Below are 13,975 nucleotides of genomic sequence, written 5' to 3'. Positions count from 1 at the left end.
TAAAAATATTCTCACAAGCAAAATTCCCAATTACTTTACTTTATGCATTTTAATTGGTGGAGGGATGGAAGAAAGTGGGGAGCCCTATATTGGCATATTGATGTGTCTATTCTTTGCTAAGGTGCTAAGTAAAGAAGGATGCTGACATTTTTTTTTCCTTGAAGTACTGTCAGGAGTTCAGAAGAGGCAATAGTTTCTCAATTAAAAACAAACAAATAAACAAAACCATATACACATACCAAAAAATGAGAGGGCTTTGGCTACCAGAAAGAAATGTTCTAGAGAGTTGAGCCACTTCTCAAATTTAATCATAGAGGTAATGGCAGAAAAGAGGCTATTCTTTATTCTTCCTATCTGTTGAGTACTAGAAAATCCCAAAGCTTGCCTCCAGTATTATGGAAAATAATACAAAACAAACTTTCTCTCACTGAGATAGACAACCAGAGTCTATCTCTATCAGCCATCATCAATCACTTCTTGAGGTTTATAAGTGTGAGAACAAAACAGTAATTTTCAAAAGATATAAAGAGAACCTGTATCATTTAGTAGACTCTTAAGTTAAAAGAATTATACAACAAAGGAAAGCATTCATGTAATAAAATTTCAAAAATGTAGACAAGTATAAAGTGCAATTGAAATATTTTATAGTGCTCCTCTCTTTATTTTTCGCCAATCAGTCCCATTTTTCTTCTCAGAAGTGATCAGAGTTTATGATGAGTATAAATCCTTCTAAACCATTCCCATGCAATTTACTAATACTTAACACTAAAACATTTTGGAGGCAGGGAAAAGAGCTGGTTGACATAGAGGATGTATCACTGGCTGGCCTGGACCTCATAAGCTTTCTGCCTCATGCTACACTGTGCTGTGAATATAGGCATGCCTTGACCATACCTGGCCTGAAACAAATATAGACTACTATCTCAGTAATATGCATATTATTCTGTAGTTTGTAGAATATTTTAGAATTCCTTATTAGCAAATATAAACCAGTCTCCCTTAATTGTTTCCCACTGCATGGTATCCAACACATGGAAGTCTGCAGGAAGCCGGCAACAACGCCATTACAAGATGGCTCCTACTTCCTTGCAGCCTTACTGGTAAATAACGGCAAAGCCTAACGGACTTACTGGACTGAACCCTGCGCATGCGCAAGTGAGTTCTAGTCCCAGCCAATCCCGTGGCAGCTGCTAGTAGCAACCAGTCACAGACCAATCAGGGAATGACCCATGCTCACCCAACGGTATATAAGTAGGCGGTTTTGGCCTTTTGGCGCCCCTCGCTTCAGCTCTCCCTCAACCAAGCGGCTCCTCAATAAAATGTGATTGGGAAGGATCCTCGTGTGGTGGTCGCCTTTCCTCGCTGGACGAGGTTGCCGCCCGCCGCAACTGGTGCCGAAACCCGGGAACCAGGCGAGGGGTCGAAGAGGATCCAGAACCCAACACATGAGGAGGTAACTTCCCTCAGGTATGTGGACTGCCGTTCCTGTCTGGTGCTTCTTATTATCCTTCCACTGTGAGTGCTGGTGGCTGGTGTGTGCTTGCTCTGTTTGCGCTGTGATGCCCTTATGGTGCATGGTACGCTCATGCCTGGAAGATGGACACTCCACAGATATAAAGGAAGGTCAAAGGGCCCTTAGTAAGCACCAGGATAGTCTTTCGGAATCCTCATCAGTAAAGGGGGAAGTGGTTAGGCCTAAGGAAAATAAAAATAAGAAAGAAAAGGGAGACCCCATAAGGGTCTGGAGGAGGGACTGCAGCCCTCCGGAAAATCCTCGACCGCGCAGGTGGCGGGGACAAACTCAAAAGGGACAAGGACAAGAACCAGTTGCCCCGTTGTATCCTTCTTTGGAGGAATTTAAGATTGATAACTCCTTCTCAGCTCTTAGTATAGAGGGCAGTGAATCAGAGAGCGAGGCCGAGAGTGGCCATACCTCGGGCAGCGAGCTGAGCCCAGAAGATGAAGAGGGCTTGGAGGAAGCCGCTGCTAGGTACAAAGAGGACAGATACGGACCTGGTTACCCCCTTGGGGCCAAGGCCCCCAGGCAAAAAACACCCTCTGCCCCCCCGCCTTATGCGGTGTCCGGGCGGAGCAACTTCATAAAGAGAAGTACGTGGTCTAGGTTGGCCACGGCTTTTCCAGTCTTTGAGAACCCAATAATAGATGAAAGGACCTATGAGCCAGTCTCTTATAAACAACTAAGGGATCTAATGGAGTCAGTGCGCACATATGGAGTTACAGCCAGTTATACCACTGCTTTATTGCGGCGACTCACGGTTAATGCCATGACGCCCACGGATTGGTTTGAGATTGCGCGCACATGCCTTAGTCACGGGCAGTTCCTTGACTTTAGGTCCATTGTTCAGGACAAGGCACAAATACAATTCAGAAAGAATCTCCAAGAAGGGAGAGCCGAATGGTCGGTGGACATGCTTCTAGGACAGGGAGCTTATGCAGTGGAACAGACCACCTACCCCTTTGAAGTCTACCGCCAGGTAAATGAGATATTTTACAAGGCTTGGCGGGCCTTGCCAAACAAAGGAGAGGTGGCTGGCAACCTTACAAAAGTGATTCAGGCGCCCAATGAACCATTTTCTGATTTTGTGGCACGCATGCTTGAGACGGCGGAGCGTGTACTTGGGAATTTGGATGCTGCCATGCCACTTGTACAACAAATAATCTATGAGCAAAGTACCAAGGAATGTAAAAGAGTGATAACTCCTATAAAGGAAAAGGGCCTTGAGGCATGGGTAAAAGCTTGCCGAGAGGTGGGAGGCCCATTGACAAATGCAGGCTTGGCGGCGGCCGTGCTTTCTGCCGCTCGCATGGCTAGGGACAACAAACAGAAGGGCTGCTTTAAGTGTGGCCAATTAGGACACTTTAAGCGGCAATGCCCGAAAATTAACGAGACCCCAGCTAATTTAACGGGAGGACAGCGACAACCAGGTCTGTGCCCCCGATGTAAAAAGGGAAAACATTGGGCCAATGAATGTAGGTCAGTGAAGGACATCAATGGACATCCGATCCCCCAAGCTGTACCGTTAGAGTCAAAAAACGGGAAGAGGGGCCCCCGTCCCCAGGGCCCACAAATCTATGGGGCACTTCAAACGTCGGTACCAGCCCCCCACCTGCAACCACCCAGGCTCGAAGGGCAACTTCAGGCTCCGCAGGGCTGGACCTCTGTGCCGCCACCGGAACAGTATTAACTCCGGCGATGGGCGTACAGGTCATAGACTCTGATATGACAGGACCCCTTGAAAAAGACACAGTGGGCTTGATTCTTGGTCGTTCCTCTTCCACCATGAGAGGGCTAATTGTCCTCCCAGGAGTCATTAACCCAGATTGTGAAGGAACTATACACCTCCCATGGATTTCGCGCCTTTTGCGCTCAAATGCATGTAACCCATGCAACGGGATTGCCTTACAACCCTCAAGGCCAAGGAATTGTCGAAAGGGCTAACAAGAGCCTAAAGGAATTACTGCAAAAACAAAAAGGGGGAATAGCTGAGACAGCGACCCCCAGGGAAAGGCTTTCACTTGTACTCTTTACCTTAAATTTTTTAAATGTAAATGATGCCTGTGAGTCAGCTGCTGATAGGCATGCAGCCACTAAGGTCACCGTCAGAAAGGATATGGTCATGTGGAAAGAGGTTTTGAATAACAAATGGTATGGACCGGATCTGGTGATAACGAGATCCAGGGGAGCTGTTTGTGTTTTTCCTCAGGGCCAAGAAGTGCCTCACTGGGTGCCAACGAGATTGACCAGGCCTGTGGAAACGACAGAAGAAACCCATTGCGAAAATAAAGACCCGCAAGATGAAGACGCCATCCACTTGCCCTGTGGTGCAACTGATCCCCCTGCTACTTGCAACAGTGCTGACTGCAGCCCCGATGGCAGCAAAAGAAATGACACTATGGGCTGTGACTAAGGCATGGCCAGTACCAATGCCCTTGCATGCAGATTCTCCCTTCCTCCCCACCTTGTTTTCTGCAGACTGCAACATGGAAGTCCCATGTATTGCTCGTATTTTTACTACTATGCCTAGGGGGCAGTATGGTCTGCCTCTGGTTGGTCTGTCACCTGCGAAGCCAAACACGAAGGGACAAGGTTGTAATTTCACAGGCTTTAGCCGCCTTGGAGTATGGAGCTTCCCCCCAGATTTGGCTTTCAGCCCTAAAAAGGGACTAAGCCCTCAATTGCACGGCCTTTGCACCCCAGGAAGCTGGTAGCTTCACTTGCACTAGGGATAGGCGTGCATTTGAGCAGAGCAGGATGCCGGGCAATAGCACCGCACTTGGGAGTCCTGAGGTAACAGGCCCCAAGAAGAGCAAGTCTGATTGCACGTGGGTAGATACCCTAGACCCCACCTCTGGAAAAAAGGTATCGGACGGGTCTGGCGTCCGATGAATGGATAACACTCATGGGAAAGCCAGTACAATGTTCCAAAATAGCACACAGAGATCAGACCTCTACTCTTACCTGCACAAAAACAAAAAGGGGGAACTGCAGGAAGCCGGCAACAACGCCATTACAAGATGGCTCCTACTTCCTTGCAGCCTTACTGGTAAATAACGGCAAAGCCTAACGGACTTACTGGCCTGAACCCTGCGCATGCGCAAGTGAGTTCTAGTCCCAGCCAATCCCGTGGCAGCTGCTAGTAGCAACCAGTCACAGACCAATCAGGGAATGACCCATGCTCACCCAACGGTATATAAGCAGGCGGTTTTGGCCTTTTGGCGCCCCTCGCTTCAGCTCTCCCTCAACCAAGCGGCTCCTCAATAAAATGTGATTGGGAAGGATCCTCGTGTGGTGGTCGCCTTTCCTCGCTGGACGAGGTTGCCGCCCGCCGCAGAAGTCCTATTCTTTAATTTTTTTTTTGGTGACTAATGGTAATTGTGAATAAGTCTACATGGACAATGCTGCAATAAATGATCTATGACATACATGAACCTCTAAGCAAGCCATTCTAAAGAAGGTATGCCAAGAACATGCATTTCTGGAGCTGGGAAATAAATGTTTAGTTCTTAATATAAAATTCCAAATTGCCTTCCACAAAAAAAACCTCTAACATTCACTCATAATGCTCCAAAAAACAGAGATCCCTTTAAAGAGCATATGCCAACAATATCATCTGTTGTTTTATTTTAATTTCTCACATTACCAATATACATGATTGTTTATTGGATAGCTTTACTCCACCACTGTGAATTTTTCCTCATAGTTCTGATCATTTCTCTTTTGGTCTGATTGTCTTTATTGATCTGTAGGTACTTTTTATATAATATGGATATCAATTTGGGATATTTGCTTCTCTTTAATTTTACTTATGCTATAAATAGAATTGGGGCTTATTTGACTGATTGACTTGGCTTTGCTAAATCTATCAGTTGTTGGAAAGCCACTGCCTTTATGGAGTCCAGATTTTGAGTCCTACTTTAAAGTACTCATTACATGATATAAAATTTCTCCAATATCTTTTTATATTTAAAACATTAATCCATCTGAAAATTTATCTTTCTTTCTGTTGATAGAGCTAAAACTAGTTTTAGAAAGACATTGATGGATGCTTTATTATTTTGCCTCTTGGTGATAGGAGTTAGTAGAAAAGCAGGCAGTACAGAATTTGTGGCCTGTACAACTTACAGATGGCAGGATAAGCTGCTAAACTAAAACCGGTGGGAGTTTGGTGCTGGTGGCTCCTGTTTGTAATCCTAGCTACTCAGGAGGCTGAGATGTGAGGATCCTGGTTCTAAGCCAGCCTGGGCAGCAATGTCCTTGAGACTCTTATCTCCAATAAAGTACCTACAAAAAGCCAGAAGTGACCCTGTGGTTCAAGTGATAGATCACTAGCCTTGAGCACAAAAAGGCTCAGGGACAGTGCCCAGGCCCTGAGTTCAAGGCCCAGGATCAGCAAAAAATTAATTAACTAATTAATTAAATAAATTAAAATAAATGAAACCTGTTTGACAAGAAGATAAAGGAAGATGGCTATACAAAATGAGGAAGGGGGGCTGGGGATATGGCCTAGTGGCAAGAGTGCTTGCCTCATATACATGAGGCCCTGGGTTCAATTCCCCAGCACCACATATACAGAAAATGGCCAGAAGTGGCGCTGTGGCTCAAGTGGCAGAGTGCTAGCCTTGAACAAAAAGAAGCCAGGGACAGTGCTCAGGTCCTGAATCTAAGCCCCAAGACTGGCAAAAAAAAAAAAAAAAAGCCAAAAAAGAAAAAACAAAAACAACAAAGGAAGCCCCCCCAAATGAAGAAGATATCGTTAAGTAAAGACAAAAAAATGAGGACATAAGAATGGGATATTAAGTCTTTGGTGCTGTGACCTTATAGGAAAGAAAAACAAAAAGAGAAAGGATATCCATCAATCAAAAAGCTGCCTTCTAGGACTCCAGTCTTCCTATTAAATCCAATGCCAAGCTCTCTCTATAACTCTTACATGTGGCCCAAGGTTGTTGAGATGAGCTGTGAGCTCTTCCCATGGCATCTCTATGCTACAGGTTCTCTTTCTCTATCATATAATATATATACATATATATATATATATTTTTAATAATCGTTTCTATCACCTTTCTGTGTAAATATTGCCTGAATTCTTCTTTTGCCAGACAAAAGAACTTAAAGTAAACTTAAATTTCTGGTAACATGTTTGAGCTGTTATTTGGCAATTTAAGGACTTAAGTATGTCTTTTTCTGCCATAGATTGATGGAAATGTAACATTGGTTTAAAAATACACCTTACATATGTAATTGTTACTCCTCTATACATCACCTTGACAATAAAATTAAATTAAAAAATAACTGCATCATAAACAAAAGTATTATTTAAAAATTATTTCAGGATATATTTTGTCTCTTTCATCTATTTTGTCCAATGTTGAGTCAATACTATACTGCCTTAGTTGTAGCTTGATAATTTGCTTTGAAATTTGGTAGGCAAGTCTCACTTCATGCTTCTTCAAACACTTCCTTCCAATTCCTGCAGAGTCCATAAAGTAGCCTAATGGGATTCTGATATAATTGCCTTCCATTTGGGGAGTGTTGTTATTACAATTCTGAGCCATCCCATCTATGCACATTGTGACATTCCATAATGTCTCTAACTGCCAGTAAAATTTTATAAAATGCCTTACATATGATTTATAGAGCTCTCAAATGAGTTAATTTATAGGCATTAGTGTTTGTTGTTGTTATTAATGAATTTTCCCTACCCACTTTTCTAATTAATTGCTGCTAGTATGTATAAATGCTGTAGCTCTTTTTATATTACATATTAAAACATTATTTTATTTGTAAAGTTCCTTGGACTTTATCACATTATTCAGAAACAGGGACAGCTATGTGTCTTTCCTACTACTACACATGCCAGTGTTTCTTTATTTTTCTTATTATCTTTACCAGTAATAGCCAAATAGTTGAAATATATTTTTATGATTTTAATATATGTCATTCTATATTTCAACACTGAAAATTATACCATAGAATTCTTAAAGACAACTCTTATGAATCTTCTAGCTTGCTAAGTCTTCTTTCTAAGTAAGGTAATGCAATTTCTGATAGTTATTGAGATGACTGTACGCATTTACTCTTTATTATTTTTTCCCTTTCCTTTCCTTTCCTCTCCTCTCCTCTCCTCTTCTCTCCTCTCCTCTCCTCTCCTCTCCTTTCCTCTCCTCTCTTTTCCTTCTCTTTCCCCTTTCCCTTTCCTTTCTTCTTCTTGCCTTCCTTCCTGCCTTTCTTTTTCTTTCTTTCTATTATCTTAAAGTAGCTGTACAAAAGAGCTGTCATTTAACAAAGCACTTTATGACACAATATATGTTCATCAATGTCACCCCTCTCAACATTTTCACCCATTCTCCCTCTGCCCGCCCCCTTCCCTTCCCTTCCTGTTCTTAATTTTGTAGGCTAAACACTAGATTCTTTTTTTTTTTTGTCTGTCTGGGAATTTGAACTCAAGGCCTATTTGCTCAAGGCTAGTGCTTTACCACTTTGAGCCATAAAGCCACTTGCAGTTTTCTGGTGGTTAATTAGAGATAAGAATCTCATGGACTTTCTTGCCCTAGTTGGCTTTGAACTGTGATATTCAGATCTCAGCCTCCCAAGTAGCTAGGATTATAAGCATGAGCCACTAGCACCAGGTAAATACTGGACTCTTAACTGCATTTTCCACCTCTTTTCCTCTTCATTCCTTCCTTCCCTCCCCCATTCCCTCCTCAACCCATTCCCTTTGAGTACCTTCTTCCTTCTGTTTTATTTTACTGAACTTCAATATTGCCTTTCTAAGGAATTATGTTTTTTGAGATCTCTCTTGAATATACTTTGTTTATACAATTGTATATAATTGCATTCTACTTCTGAGTTTGTAAGCTAAATCTAACTTCCACATAAAAGAAGACATGCATCCTTTGTCTCTGGGAGTAGTTCACTTAACATTATTTTTTCTAGGTCTTTTCATTTCTTCACAAATGGTACAATATCATTCTTTCTAATGGATGAGTAAAAGTTCCACTGTGTGTATATATATCACATTTTCTTGATGAATAATATTTTTGTTCTTTGAAATTGGAGCAAATTGAATAAAAGTCATATCCTCAACTGCAGATCACAACACAGTTGTGGGAACTGGTGCAGAGGGGGCTCAGGTAAGCTCAATCTGGAAGAAAGCCACCTTGTCCTCATGCATTCAGGTACTGGAATGATGATTCTCAGATCCAGGACCCTGAACCTTCTTACAAGCAGTTGTTACAGAGGATGACATGTTGTTTGGGATTTTACTTGTAAATACAGCAACTTATTAAAAGCTGTAAGAATTTGTTGTCAGACAAAGTTGAGGTTCCATTGTACAACAAAGGTCTGATTTCAGTGATTCTAGTATTGTAATCCTTAATATTACGGAGGATACATTATTATACATTTGAAGAGAAGTAAAATATATATTGGAAAATGCATATATAATTTGCTAAGAGCAAAAGAGAAAATGACAATAAACACATGAAAAAGTTTGAGGTAGTTTGTCAAGGCAACAAGACATCCAGTCAACTTATTCTGTTTTGCTTTAGTTTTTCTTTTTTCTTTGTTTTAAACTTTGGAACATGTGCCAAAGTTGTATTATGGAGGAGGCTGGATGCTCTCCATCTACTCTTCCCCACTGTGCATGCAGAGATGCACAGGGTTTTCCCATGAATTCATTATGCTTTAAATAATAGCTTTCTAAAGAGTGTAATTGCTCAGGAAAAGAGCCACTTGAAAGAAGTGGAGCAAGTGAGCCTTCTTGCCAGTAGCTTCAACTAGATCCTTGTAAATTGTATATATCTTGCTTCTCTACCCAGTGAAATCTTGACTGTGAATGTGACTCCCTCAGCTAGTGATATATACAAGACCGTCCCTCTGACCTTGTATGCCATGGGTCAAGAAATACCTGGGGAAATCCTCCTAAGCAATTTCTGTGACTATATACATTACTTTGGTGACAGTTTATTGTTCATAGGACCAGTTTTGAAAGGAAAGACTGGTATTAGAACTAGGGAAGTGAAAGGGAATATCAAAATCGAGAGACAAAGGATAAAAAGACAAACGACTCCAAAAGCAATACTTGCAAAACCATTTGGTGTAGAACAACTGAACAAATCATGGGGGGAGAGGGGAAGGGGGAGGGGGAGGGGGAATGAGGGAGGAGGTAACAAACAGTACAAGAAATGTACCCAAGGCCTAACGTATGAAACTGTAACCTCTCTGTACATCACTTTGACAATAAATAAGTATAAAAAAAAAAGAAAGGAAAGGACTTGAGATTGAGGGATGCTAGTTAGAGTATTTCTAATTGTTACATGTCTTTCATAACCAAGAGACTTTCACTCCATTTCTGTGCCTCCTTGTGCAGAATTTCAATACCTGGTGAGCTGGGCCTTTTAGAATGAGTTAGGAACATTTTCTCTATCTGAAATGGTTTAAATAAAATACCAGAAACTATCTTTGTCTAAAAGATGGGGCCACACAGCCTTCCCCCTTCTCCTTCAGTCATCTGATTTCCTCTGGAGTGGATCTTTGTCTTCTGGGCATGTCATGTGGTCACCTTGGGCTGAAATTTCCCACCCTCTTTGGGGAGCTTTGTCTTTTATCTTCTTAGAGCATTAGACATTCCATTTTATTAGTATAAAGCAGCCCTTATCTGTATTTAGCACTATATTCTAGTTCTTAATGTGATTTATGTGAATTTTTACTGTTCCCCCTCCAATGGGCTTGAATTTCTTCCTTTGTTGGGAGGTTTGTGTTGATCTTTTTTTTAAGTCACTTTCTTGCTTTTAATAGACTGATTAACTCTCCTTCGTTCTAATTTTCATGCAGATTATATTCACCAGAGCATTATTCTCGTTTTCCTTTGAATCTTTAACTGCCAGTTAATTTGATGTTGGTTAATTTTATTTTATCTGAGGAAAACACCCCAAAGTTTAAAAAGTTATCTTTGACTATGGTTTATAATTGAGAGAGATACTTATCCATCTTTTTCACATTCCTTGTCTATATCTTACTACCAGATTTCCTCATGATATAAGGCTTTCGTTTTGGGGAAAATAATCATAGGAAGTAAGCAGATATTTTTCTAAAAGTACTTAGGTGGTTCCTGACTCATGAAGTTTTGACTTTAGATTTTCGACTGTAGGAAACTTGTGAAGCCATATGCATTCAGCAGAAACTATGCAAATCCTCAATTTTGATCTTTTCTAGAAATTATGTGAGTTATTCAATACTTTATTATAGAAGTGGCTGTACATGAAATGATTTTGCCCAATTGTCAGCTGATGTAAAAGTTCTGAGTATATTTAGAAAGATCTATGATAAGGTAAGATGATAGAATAATTAGACTTTTTCTTTTTGGTTTTTGAGGCACTGAAATTTGAACTCAGGGCCTTATACTTGATAGGAAGCAAAGCATAACCCTTGAGTCACATGTCTAGACTTTTTTTCCTTTAGTTATTTTTTGGATAAGGCTTCACATTTTTACCTAGGATTAGCCTCAGACCATGATCCATCAACCTTTGCCTGAAATCAATACACATGTACCACCATGTCTGGCTTGTTGGATGAACTGAGAGTTTTGCTAATTTTTGTTCAGGCTGACCTTGAACCTTGATTCTCCTGATGTATACATCTCCAATATTGGGATTACATGTATGTAACTACACCTGATTTGGGTAGTACATTAAATAATTTTTGATGTAAAGGTATTTTCAATTTACAATGAACTTATCAGGATATAAAACTATTACAAGTTAAGAGGCATCTGTACATGTAAGAAGTAATTTAATTTTTATTATCCCATTTTGCCAAAGGTAGAACTATGGCACATAAACATAAGAAACTTCCTAGTGGTTATGTTGCAAGGGAGCTTTTTTTTTTTTTTTTGGCCAGTCCTAGGTTGTGAACTCAGGGCCTGAGCACTGTCCCTGGCTTCTTTTTGCTCAACACTAGCACTCTGCCACTTGAGCCACAGCGCCACTTCTGGCCATTTTCTGTATATGTGGTGCTGAGGAATCAAACCCAGGGCCTCATGTATATGAGGCAAGCACTCTTGCCACTAGGCCACATTCCCAGCCCCAGCAAGGGAGCTTTTGAAGCAGAACTCACATCCGGGCAGTTGTCTCCTCAGCCATTATAGTACACTGCCTCTCAAAAATACATATTGTGCTGTTATTGATTTCTCAACTTCAGACTGCATCTACAGACTGGATTTTTACCATCGTATACAAAGACCCAGCTCTTCTACCAACATGGCTCCACTTCCTGCCTTCAGTATTTATCTTTTGATTGCAAGAACTCATCATTACTGCTTAAAATAACAGCAATAATATCACAATCATGACTGCAGACTATGCAGCTAACCAAACAGTGCACTTGCTCCATGACCTTTTATCAAGGAATCCTGTTTATCTAGAAGTTTAATATTCCCAATAATCTGCATTATTCCCTTAGCCAAATGCACATCAGTGTTATGTTCTGTCTTCTCCAACATGAACTTCTTTTCTTTTCCTTAGGTCCTCTCCCCAGAGCCCTGACCATCAGCTGTTCTCCAGGCCTGCAAACTGACACCTATTCTATGAGATTGAGGATCTTCTCAACATCATTATGAGTCTCCTTTTGCTAATTCCTTGCATCAAACCCTGTCTTAGTTGTATCCGCTATCTTTTCTGTTTGCCAAAGCACAGTAGGTGTTAGATTCCTAAGAAAGTGGATAGGGATAATTCTTTTATTTGTATGAGCCTTCATAATTCAGAAATATCTTCAGTCCCTCTTCATCCTAAATTGATATTTGGTGGATCTTATAAGTCGAATGCTCCATCTCACTGTGATAACAGTGATGCTAAGAAATCTCATGCCATTCATTCAGTTTGTAGTTCCTATTTAAGTACCTGTTCATATTAGTCCTTATCCCTTAACTGTCTCTGTCCCCATGGTGCTGCTGTCTCTGTGTGTTTTAAAGTGTCCTGATTGCTGAGTTTTCTTTGCCAGCATAATACTTGCTAGATATTCTGTTGTTCTATATTCTCTACTATTTAAAATTATTTGACATCTAGTCCATCTTGGAGCTATGATTGAGTATATGGACTGAGTTTTCCAGGTACTTGTATAAATTTTTTTTGTCACAGCTCTATGATTTTTTTCTATATTAACTTGTTAAATCTATATTACTATGCATAATGTTGATGAATTTCCTTATATTGAACTGCCTTGTCATATCTGATATTACTTCATCTGGTTATAATGTACTTTAAAAGACATTCACTGATGGTATTTGTGAGAATGTGTGGATTTAAATTTATAAGTGATATTTGTCTATAGTTTTTCTAAATGTATTATTTTCTATCAGGTCTTGGTACTAATGTTATGCTAGCTTCATCTTCTGTATTCTCTGAAATAATTTGAATATAAAAATTATTTGTTCCCTAAAAAATAAATCAGAACTTAACTCTGAGCTCATTTATTCTCTAGACTATTTTCAGTAGCTCTTTAATTATCATTCCAGCTTTGTATTTTGTTAGACAATAATTCATTTCAACTATGAGACAATATCTGGTATTTCTTTCTTTTTTTTTTTTTTTTTTTTTTTGGCCAGTCCTGGGCCTTGGACTCAGGGCCTAAGCACTGTCCCTGGCTTCTTCCCGCTCAAGGCTAGCACTCTGCCACTTGAGCCACAGCGCCGCTTCTGGCCGTTTTCTGTATATGTGGTGCTGGGGAATCGAACCTAGGGCCTCGGGTATACCGAGGCAGGCACTCTTGCCACTAGGCTATATCCCCAGCCCCTGGTATTTATTTCTTATAAGCTCTATTTACTCTTGGGTCTCATACATTTTTTTATGTGTTCTAGAATGAGGAGTTTAATTCAAGGCTCTATGCCATGATTTGGCTTTTATGCTCAAGGCTGGTGGTCTATCACTTCAGCCATAGTTCCAGTTCTGGCCTTTTATTCATTATTATTCATTTGCTGGTTAAGCAAAGATAAAAGTCTCTCAAACTTTTTTGCCAAGACTGATCTCAAAATACAATCTACACATGTCAGCCTCCAGAATAGTTAGAACCATGGTTGTAAACCATTGGTTTGGGGTCTGGCTCTTTCTCGCATTCTTATATAGTTTAGTCTGCAAATTATTTCTTTAAAACATGCCGACACGCAAACACATACATATATATACCTACTCACATACACCCACATACACAAACTTTCAACTTATGAATTTCAGCTTTCATTATCTGTAATTTCCTTCTATATTTTCTGGAATTTTATTCTTTAATTGATTTAAAAAATTTTTAGTACTTTTGTTTAATTTCTAATACTAACAGCATTTGAAGATACTCTCACTTTCCATTTTTTCTCTCTCCCATATAAAGTTTCTGCTTTTGCCAAGTCCCATAAATTTCAGTATGAAGAGTATTTCTTTACAGGGCTTCATAGTTTACTTTATCATAGCC

The 13,975-nt window shown here is 40.3% G+C and overlaps 1 protein-coding gene across 4 annotated transcripts in view; it reads right to left on the bottom strand.

The window, feature by feature from the left end:
• Positions 1-13,975, bottom strand: part of Nckap5 (NCK associated protein 5) — a 786,161-nt gene that overhangs the window by 94,782 nt on the left and 677,404 nt on the right. The gene's annotated exons all lie outside the window — the stretch shown is intronic.

This window comes from Perognathus longimembris, chromosome 4 (assembly GCF_023159225.1).
Source record: "Perognathus longimembris pacificus isolate PPM17 chromosome 4, ASM2315922v1, whole genome shotgun sequence".
Lineage (NCBI taxonomy): Eukaryota > Metazoa > Chordata > Mammalia > Rodentia > Heteromyidae > Perognathus > Perognathus longimembris.
Note: the sequence above shows the minus strand (reverse complement) of the source record. Positions and strands in the feature narration are given on the sequence as shown.